Source organism: Gekko japonicus, unplaced genomic scaffold (genome assembly GCF_001447785.1).
Source record: "Gekko japonicus isolate JY-2015 unplaced genomic scaffold, Gekko_japonicus_V1.1 scaffold1275, whole genome shotgun sequence".
Taxonomy (NCBI): Eukaryota; Metazoa; Chordata; class Lepidosauria; order Squamata; family Gekkonidae; genus Gekko; species Gekko japonicus.
Genome location: NW_015177051.1, coordinates 443,834 through 454,075, shown reverse-complemented (window position 1 = coordinate 454,075; position 10,242 = coordinate 443,834). Strand labels below are relative to the sequence as shown.

Genomic DNA, 10,242 nt, shown 5'->3' with positions numbered 1-10,242 from the left:
GGAAGAGGGAGCAGATGTCCTCAAACTCCTGGCGGATATGCTCAAGCCGGTGATGCAGCAACTCGATGGTATTAACCAGCAATTGACCGTGATGAATAAAAACTCTGCAGCACAGCAGCTTCAGCTGAATGAAACAGAGAAAAAAGTGGAGCAGGCAAATGAGAAAATTAAAGAGAAAGACACCACAAGCAAGAAGTTGAAGAAAAGGCTGGGAGATGTGGAAGCGAAGCAGAATTGCCAAGAGAATCGACTTATGCAGCTACAGATGGAAAAAGCTAACATGGTTCTCAGGTTTCAGGGGGTTCCTGAAACAGATCAGCAAGACTTGAAGAGGGTGCTTAATGAGATTATCGCTTCAGTAATAGGTTTAACAGCGGATGAACTGGTAAACGAAATGGAGTCAGCCTATAGGGCATACTCCAATTACATTAAAAAAATAACCTACCTGGAGAAATAGTGGTCAGGTTTGTAAGAAGACAAACCAGAGATGCCATTTTAAAAGCAACTTCAGCAACTCCACTGAAAATGGGAAATGTAACCATTAAAACCTTAAAGGACATTCCATTTGAAATTAGACAAAAGAGGAAAAATTACAAGGACTTAATTTCTTTTCTTCAAACTAATGGGATATCGTACAGGTGGGCGGTTCTGGAGGGTGTCATCTTTAAGATCAATGATAGAAGAGAGAAGATAGACTCCACTTTTAAGGCCAAAGAATTTTTGAGACATCAGCTGGGGACAGACGAAGAGTCCAAAGAGGAAGAAACGAAGTCTAGTGACTCTGCTACCTTGGGAACGGAAGAGGATTCTGCGGCAGAAAAGGGTGCAGGACCAGCCAGAGTGGTATACGATTTTAGAGAAAGAAAGCCAAAGTAAAGGCAAGAAGGACTTGGAAAATGGCCTTTTGAAGTGAAGAATAAGAAGATGATCAGAGACTTCTCTCATAACAACTAACAAAAGAACATATAAATAGCGAATTGTTATAAGCAAGAACTCTACACGTATATTGTGATACTAAAACTAATTATACTAACATTTTTACTAACAGTGAAAAGATCTCCTCTTGGGGTTTTAGTTTAGTGTGGTTTGCTTTCCTTTATCCTTAGTTGTAGTCCCTTCCCTAATATTTCTTTGTAGTTTTTGTAGTATTTGCAAAATAAAAAAATATCCCTCCGGGGATTTAAAAAAAAAGAAATAAATAAGATGGTGTGAGTCTACCCATGGATATTTGGATGCAGATTACATTCATAGGAAGTGTTCTTTTGCAGACCGCACGTTAATTCAAGTACTCTTATTTAACTTTGCCGCTTTTAGTCTTAAAACTGAAGGACGCAGGCTATAGTGGTAAAACTAGTTTGTGCGGTTTCTAGGTCAAAATTATAAAAACCAGGGGACACTGCTTGAAGGTTTGTAAGAGTTGCTCTATAGAATTCTCTGAATCATAAGTATTCTCAAATACAGAACAATTAAAACAAGGAATATAAGGTAGCACTTCTCCGGTATCTAATTTGAAGCTAGTTGGAGGATGCTGATTACTTTAAGCAAGGATAATTCAAGATACAGATCAAATCTCAAGATTGTTCTTTTATAGCAATAAAGCAAACATTAACAACATGATGCTCCAGCCACCTCTCTAGTTAAAGTATGACATTTATGGACAGCACTGACATTTTAAAAACTAGTTGCTCTGCAGGTTGTCTGTAAAAATGTATTACAATTTGCCCAAGACAATTTGCATATTTTCAACATGCTTGTTTCAATTTCACTGTTTGGAGAGCTGCATAGTAACCTGACAATTTTTACTGTCGTCGTTTTCTGAGCACTTATGCAAATAAGTAAATTATATCTCCCCAAAGGCTATAATCTGTGGCACACTGAAGACATTTTTAATAACCTTCCCATTATAAATGTCAGTGTCTATGGTGAATAAACACACACAAGTTAAACTGACCTTGAAAGCTCAAACCAGATCTGTCCTGTAGCGTACAAGCCAAGAAGTGGAAACTGAACCAGCAGTTTGTGCTGTGAGTTACAAAATTACAGGTCATATGAGGAGGGGAAATGGGGGTGGGGGGGTTGGAAGAGGAAGAAAGGGGAAACTGTATCTTTTACTGGCCAAATCCCATGTCATTCAACTCAGATATAAATGTTTGATCTCACAAGAGTCTCCTTGGGGACACAAAAACGACCTACAGTGTAATCCCAAACTGAGATACACCCCTCTAAACCCAGTTGCAGCTGTGCTCTTAAATTGGTACCTGAAGCAAAAAATCAAAACAATGCCTCTTATACTCGCCTAATTCAAAACTGAAAGCTTCTTTTGAAATCAGATGTTCAAAGAAGCCCACTTTGCAATATAAATCCAGTGTTTGTGCCTACTATGTGGGGGTTTTTGCAATATTATTCTCACCCACTGTTGGTAGCAAATGAATAAGTTATGGTAGTATAATTATGAGCCGTGACAGGTTGAATGTCTCTACCACCACAGGGCAGACCCATTTAGCTGTCTTTGGTGCACTAATATATTCCAGAACCATCTGTGGCAGTTAAACAACTTTGTTTCTTATACAAGGTCCTCAAGTGCCCCTGGCAAACAGAAAACCAGTGGCAATAGTACTGATCACCTCTTCTCAGGAAAAGCAATCCTGTGATTCAGTTCCCCATAATCTTTTTAGGTGTAAGCACAACTACTTTTAGTAACACATTAAAGCAGGGGTGTCGAACTCATTTGTTATGAGGGCCGGATCTGACATAAATGAGACCTAGTTGGGCTGGGCCATGTGTGTCATGAAATGTAATGCTAGGTAGCGGAGATATAAACTTTATAAAGAACACAAACACAAATGGTTGTTTTTTTACTTAAAATAAAAACATGCTTAAAATGCTTAAAACATTAGCTGTCTTGCAATATTTTGTCTATTTAACAGTGTTTGATAACTGACACCTCTTGCTCTGAATTATTGCATCAAAATGTGCTGTTGCAATCTTGAGTATGCTGTTCAGGTGTGTATCTCTAAGCTGCAAACCTACAATGACACAGCAGCAGCTGAACTGGAAGAAGAAGCAGAAGACAGCCAGTTCCACTGCGGGCCTGATAGAAGCCCTCCGGGGGCCTGATCCAGCCCCTGGGCCGCATGTTTGACACCCCTGCATTAAAGACTAACAAAATTTGTGGCAGGTTATGAGTGTTCGTGAGTCACTGCTCACTTCTTCAGGTACCTGCTGCCACAAATTTTGTTAGTCTTTACAGTGCTACTGGACTCTTGCTCTTTTCTACTTCTACAGACAGACTAACATTGCTGGCTACCCATCTTGATTGATCCACAACTGTTTTCAGATGCTATATTGCAGGTTTTCTTCCTCTGCAAACTCTTTTAATATGTGTGGAGCTTAATCTGGAAGAGTGATGTACACATGGAAATGTGTGTGTGTGTGTGTGTTTCCCTTGCTGGATTGGAACAGAGTCCAATAACAGTGGTATCAGGTGGAAAACACTTTTGCTTATGAAAGCACTAAGTCAATTTTAGGCTAATCTCAAATGCTGCAGCCCCCCCTCCCCCGTAATTAGAATGCGTAGTTCAAGGCATTCTTTTAATGAAACTGGTTTTGTAATAACCACACAAACTATGTTTTAAGCTTGGGTTTTGGTGGTACTGGAGACGGATGATGTGCCTGGCAGCAGTACCAGTACCTTGTTCTTTTCTAAACTACTCAACAGCTGTTGGCATTATTGATCATAACACATTTGGGAAAGTTAGTGGGTGCCTGCAGCACTATAGCATGCTGTTTTCCCTAGTTGTTGCTCTTTTTTACTTTTTTACATCGAAACAATTACCACTCAGCCAGACTGCTTTGCTATAATGTTATTTAATTCATGTTAAATTCATTTCTAACAGTAAAATCCTAAAAAGAATTACACTGAAGACCACTGACTTTACTGGAGTTAGAAGGGTGGGCTTAGGTTAACATAAGAACATAAGAGATGCCAATGTTGGATCAGGCCAAAGGCCCATCCAGTCCAACACTCTGTATCACACAGTGGCCAGAAATACCAGTGCCATCAGGAGGTCCACCAGTGGGGCCAGGACATTAGCTCCCACTGTTGACCCACCCCCCAAGCACCAAGATGACAGAGCATCACTTGCCCCAAAGGTTAGCACTGTAAGACTTGGAAAACCAGAAACCTTGAAAAATTTCCCCATGGGGAAAATTTAGGAGCTTGCTCTGAAAGTTTACAAGGGCTGTGTATCTTCTCACTAGATGGCTTGTACTTAAACTATCTATTATATCAGGTCTTACTTAGATTACGGTGTTCTATTCTTATCAGCATGCTTTCAATACACCCGTGATAATTTAGAGAACAGCAACAAAGGATATAGAATACTTTAAAGACTGTAATTAGAGTTTAGTGAAGGTTTAGACTAGAGAAAATAGATTTAGGGGGGCACGATAGAAAGTTGCAGATGTAGCAGGGCGTTGTATCTTTTGGTCTGTTCTGTGCAATCATGTGTCTGGGAGAAAATTCCTAGAATTGAGATGTATTTTCAGACAAAATCCCTACGATAGGGCTACTCATGGACAGGGTGATGGTTTCCAGCTATATCAAGGAAATTAAAGGACTGGGTTTACCATGTAGGTGAAATGGGTGGATGCCTGGGGTGGAAGATCTTATGGGGTACCGTATTAGTCAGAACTGAATTTCCTTTATTTAAAAATATATTATCTCTTGACTTCTTATTCTTGGGGGGGGGGGACCAAAGTCATAGTATATTTAGGGCACAAAAAAACCTTGGGCTGATCCTGGGAGTTTCTTTCATTTATTTTTACCTAGATCCAAACATTAGATGGCAGGCCTTTCCTTTTATTTGACTGCACAAAATAATTTAACTACTTGCTTTTCATGAATACCTCATAAGAGATAAGTCTAAAAGAATACTAAGGTGATTTGAGAAGCAGCATGTCTATTGTGTCTTACAAGGCCACTTGTACATTTTGGCCCACTTGTGAAGTTACTCCAGGTGAATTTATTTCAGGCATCCTTTGCAGCAGTGAGACCAGATGAAGCATTTGTGGAAGAGTGCAAAGCAGCTACTGGGTCTCCATATCCCATTTTTATGAAGCGTTATTCACTTTATGTCTAGATGAGATTAGAACTGGTATACAGAATGCACTTCTGCATAGCCTTGAAAGTTCCCAATACTCACCTCCACAGGTTCCAACTATAGAACTCCACACAAAAGGAAAGCCAAAAAATATCCATATTATTAATGAGAATCGTTGATGTCAGGGCAAACATCAATTGTTTCATGATCTGTAGCCCATTGGCTTGTACAATGAAAAGATCACCTGCGAGTCCAAGTTCCAGCAAAGTACAATTTATCCTAACAGCAAGACTAACTGGACAATGTAAGGTTTTAAGATGCAGCTGCACAAAAGGTTGAAATGTTTTAGTGCCTTTTTCTGTACATAGAGTCAGGTGGGTAGCCGTGTTGGTCTGAAGCAGCAGAACAAAGTTTGAGTCCAATGGCACCTTTAAGACCAACACACTTTTATTTTTCTGTATATGTTTGTTTGAAATGTTTGTGGTGTTGAAATTATATTATTTATTTATTTATGGGATTTTTATCTTGCCTTCCCCCAAAGGCAGGCTCAGGGTGGGTTACAAGATACCAAGAAAAACATACAACAGTTCCATATAAATTCCAGTTAAAACCTAAAAACCAACTAAAGTACATGATGGTGAGATGGCAATACATAAACCTCGGGGATATACAGTGTATGACACAGGAGAGGGCCATCTAAATTTATTTATTTGAAACATTTTTATCCTTCCTTTTAATCCACCCAATGAGAGCCCTCAAGATGGTGAACAGCTAAAAAGACTCTCTCTCTCTCTCTCTCAACCAGAAATTAGGCTCAACAAAGGAACCCAGAATGGAACAAAGAAAAGTATTCACCTGCTTATATATGCTTTATTCAAAAAAAGTTCAACAACAGAAAACATTAATGAAAAGAATGATGTTTCTCCATTCCTCCAAAATTACAAAAAAATCAGTCTAGGAGCCTGATGAGCATAATATGCCTATTGGCTAGATTCAACTCTAGTAGCACCTAAAGATATGTATCTGATGAAGGCAGCTTTGACTCTTGAAAGCTTATACTCCGGAAATCTTGCTGGTCTTTAAGGTGCTCCTGGACTCAAATCAAGCTCTTCTACTGCAGACCAGCAGGGTTACCCACCTGAAAATATGTTTAATAGCACTAACCATATGTTATAGGGAAAGGAGCAGAAGATGTGCTCTCCCTCAGCACCCTTACATGGGTGTATCCTTCTACTGAATCATGAAAACCATCTATATAAAATTTCTCTTGCGATTAGTGTCCAACTTTGCAGAATAACTCAGACATCTACATTTTGTTTTAAAAAAATGATGGGTATGTCAGGATGACTTCTGAAACCAACAGAATATACCCGTTTGAAAATCATACAAACCAAAGGAAGGGTCTAGTGGCAAAAATATGTTCCTCAACCTTATCTTGCTTTTTACTTGGCATAATAAACATAGTGCAAAGTAAATTTAGATTCATTCCATCCAGTTGTCTGAGATAAAACAAATGACTAAAATGGAAAGGAATTTTTGAGAAGAAAATGTTTAATTTACAAAATGGCACATTGCCTCATGTAGTAAGCCTTACGAACAATACAAAGTCATAGCATGTCAAAAGGTCATCACAATACATGCCAAAGCCATCTGGTCACGAAAAATTAGTAAATGTCTCAATAAATTAAGCACTGATCCAAAGGTGCCCTTCTGCTCACAGGGCTGGTTCTCTGACAAACCAGCAGCACAATGAGGGGGACACACCTGGCACCACAGGGGCATGGCTTGCTTTCAGGTACCAGTTGCTGCTTCCTGGAAGTACAAGGAAGCCAGTACCTGTGTTACTTGGTTTGCTTCTCGACCTGTGCCGTTTCTGGCTAGGTGCAAGCCAAGCCCTGCTGGCACTACTGGTAGCAGATCTCAGTGCTTGGGGGTGACAAAATATCTTGGCTATTCACAGTAGGAGCCTTCAGTTCAAGGAAGCAGGATTCCTCTGTGAATAGAAGAATCCTTTGATGAGCAGAAAGGGACTGTCAGAACCAAACTATAATCTCCTACTGTATTAGCTGAAGGATACAATGAGTTAACCAAAAGTAAAATACCAGGTAGATGGGTGAACATAAAGTTATTAGTAATGCAAGATTCAGGAAGCTCACACACATGAAGGCCACAGTCCAACAATGAGTTAGGCATGCTTAATCCCATCAGTTCATAGTTGGTCTTAAGTAAGTCTAACTCTGAACAGGATTGAAGTTAATGAAATCTGCCAGGTAGGCCTGCTTGGAATTCCTAATTTTGCAATGTTAAAACAGTACTACAGAGGATTTAGACTCAGAAAATATTTTAAAAGTTCACAAAATAGAACAAGCATGATAGGGTTTCTGTTGCTAATCATTAGCAATGGCACAGGTACTTCACAAACCCATTCCACACAGCTGTATCTCAAGGGATGTAATGGTATGAGAGATAGTGCATAGCAAAAATAAATAAATAAATAAATAAAAATCATCAATCACGATGAGACCTTCAAAACTTTCACAGCAGACTATACCCTTCTGCAAAGCAATGCAAGAGGATGGCTGCTCACCAGTTTACTAACTAGTGTCTGACTTTCTTCAGCTTTGCAGCTTTTCTGTCACATCTGTTCCACAATTGAAATGTAAGTGAAAGCAAGGTCCAGATTGCTGCGACCAGGTTGAGATGAGAAAAATTAACTCAGTGTTTGTTAAAGATTTTGAAACTAAGAAATTGGGATATTGACAAAAACATCCCATCTGAAAGTTACGTAACAATAGGATAAAACAGATAATTGCATATTCTGCTGTACTAATTCAACAGGAATGGCAAAGGTTCCCCTAAATACAAAGTTGATATCATAAAATAAAATACAAGTAAATGCAATTAAAAATAACCAACCACTATACGTCACAAATTATGCCCATGAAAGGACCTCTTATTGTTGTTATATAGGATGTTGAGGCAGATGAATGATACTGGAACAGAACACACACACACCAAAAAAATACACAAACAAAAAGGTATTCTCTTTGTGGTCAGTGTACTTCTCTTAAATAACTAGCATTTTTTAAAATAATGTGAACACACTTAAAATATGCAATAAATTAACTGTTTGGTCCAAGTAACCCATGCTTCATTCACCATGCATCAGGATGCAGCCAGCTTCTTTTTTTGCTGGTCACCAAGAAAAAGAACAAGCAGCATGGGGAAATAATATCTATAAATAATGTTGTTCATACTCACTTCTACCACATTCATTTACCAAAACCATTAAAACATGTCTTTGGAATTCTCTCATTTTTTCAAAACTTACTGAGAATTTCCCAAAGACTGTTTAATGTTTAGTCATGCAATTATTTATAAAAATGGCCCTCAGTATGTAGGAAATGATTAAACTTACTCCTGAACCAATACAATTTATAAATGCAGGACGTTATAGTTAGACAAAACACAGAATGTACTAGTCAGCTCTTGTTTGGGTTGGCAATATAATTAAAGTGCAAATAAAGACAAAAAATCATACAATAAGCAGATCTATTTTCCATTGATATTTAGCATGTTTCTTTGATAAGAAACATCAGCTCAAATATGCTAAGTCATAGTCTCCCTGATAGGGTTTAGGGGAGGTAAATATTGTTAGCCCTGTTTTGTCGACTGGCTGATAGTCTTTGGAAAAGGAAGGACACTTTTCCAGCCTAGATATACAACAGTGCTAACATCTGCATTGTGTACTTAACTGTGTTCATTTTCCATGCAACTTTAGGAAGAAGTTCTTTATTAAGGAAACCACAGGAAGCATCATCCATACTTTTAATAGAAGGATATGATCTGGATCACACAATGATAGAAGCTTTTTAAAAGTGAAACATTTATGTCCACTAATTTTAGAGGCAAAAACTGAAGTATATTCTTCCCACTGAAATCAGTCTGACTTCAAAATGCTTCATTTTCTTTAAAAGGCAATACTGTGAGTGGAGAGGTGGATTATGTTGCCTTTCCATATTTTTGAAAAGGGGAAGAAATATATTTTAATTTTATATATGGGACTGATAATTTTTTTGTTATTGTTGTTCAGTCACACAGTCGAGTCCGGCTCTTTGCAACCCCATGGACCACATCACGCCAGGGCCTCCTGTCTTCCACCATCCTCCAGAGTTTGCTTAATTTCATCTTCGTTACTGCTTTATAAATAGTAATTCTCATTTTAAAATTAATATATCTGCTCTTTCTGTATTCAGAATTACTGCTGCCAGAGTGTGATTTATAGAGTGCCCTTCTCAACAAAGTTATAACAGCAAAATAGTAATTTCTACATGACTACAGTCTAAAATTCCACAACATTCGGGTTTGTGTGAACAACTCAGTTCAAGCATACACTCAGTCTCTTCACATGCATTTCAAGAGAATGGGCAAGTCCCATTTCATGCAGAGTTCCATTTGCACATCAGAGCCACAGAACCCATGCCAGGCTACGGGGTTACAGCACATGGTTGGATTTAGTTATTATATTTATGGCAACATATCAACACAGTAGATAAATATTTTCATTACAGTTTAGCACACTGATATGTGAGACTCCTAAATGCACAGAGAATTGGTGTAGTGGTTAAGTGTGCGGACTCTAATCTGGGAGAACCGGGTTTGATTCCCCACTCCTCCACTTGCACCTGGCTGGATGACCTTGGGCAAGCCATAGTTCTGACAAGAGCTGTCCTTGAAAAAGAGCAGTTTCTGTCAGAGCTCTCTCAGCCCCACCTACCTCACAGGGTGTCTGTTGTGGGGAGGGGAAGGGAAAGGAGTTTGTAAGCTGCTCTGAGACACCTTTGGGTAAGTGAAGCGTGGGGTATAAATCCAATCTCTTCTCTTCTTCTTCTTCTAATGTTCATGATATATATCAGTAATTTGTTAGTGTAATCCTGTTGACAAATGCTGGAGCTGCAATCTTACACATACAAGTCCCACTGACCTCAATGGAACTTATTCTGAGTATAAATACAAGGACTGCATTATAAATATCCAAACCTAGCTGCAAAGTACATGATTATCTAACAGGAATCGAACTAATTCATACTATTACCCTGGTCCACCTATTCCTTTTGGACACTGGCGCTATGGCGCACAT

The 10,242-nt window shown here is 38.8% G+C and overlaps 1 protein-coding gene and 1 long non-coding RNA gene across 2 annotated transcripts in view; one reads left to right on the top strand and one right to left on the bottom strand.

Moving 5' to 3' along the window:
• The window catches only part of CKMT2 (creatine kinase, mitochondrial 2), a 65,250-nt gene extending 63,242 nt beyond the window's left edge, over window positions 1-2,008 (bottom strand). Inside the window, exon 1 of the mRNA XM_015428114.1 lies at window positions 1,952-2,008. The gene's annotated coding sequence lies outside the window, so the exon portion shown is untranslated. The remainder of the gene's footprint in view (window positions 1-1,951) is intronic.
• The window catches only part of LOC107124623, a 46,333-nt gene that overhangs the window by 10,816 nt on the left and 25,275 nt on the right, over window positions 1-10,242 (top strand). The gene's annotated exons all lie outside the window — the stretch shown is intronic.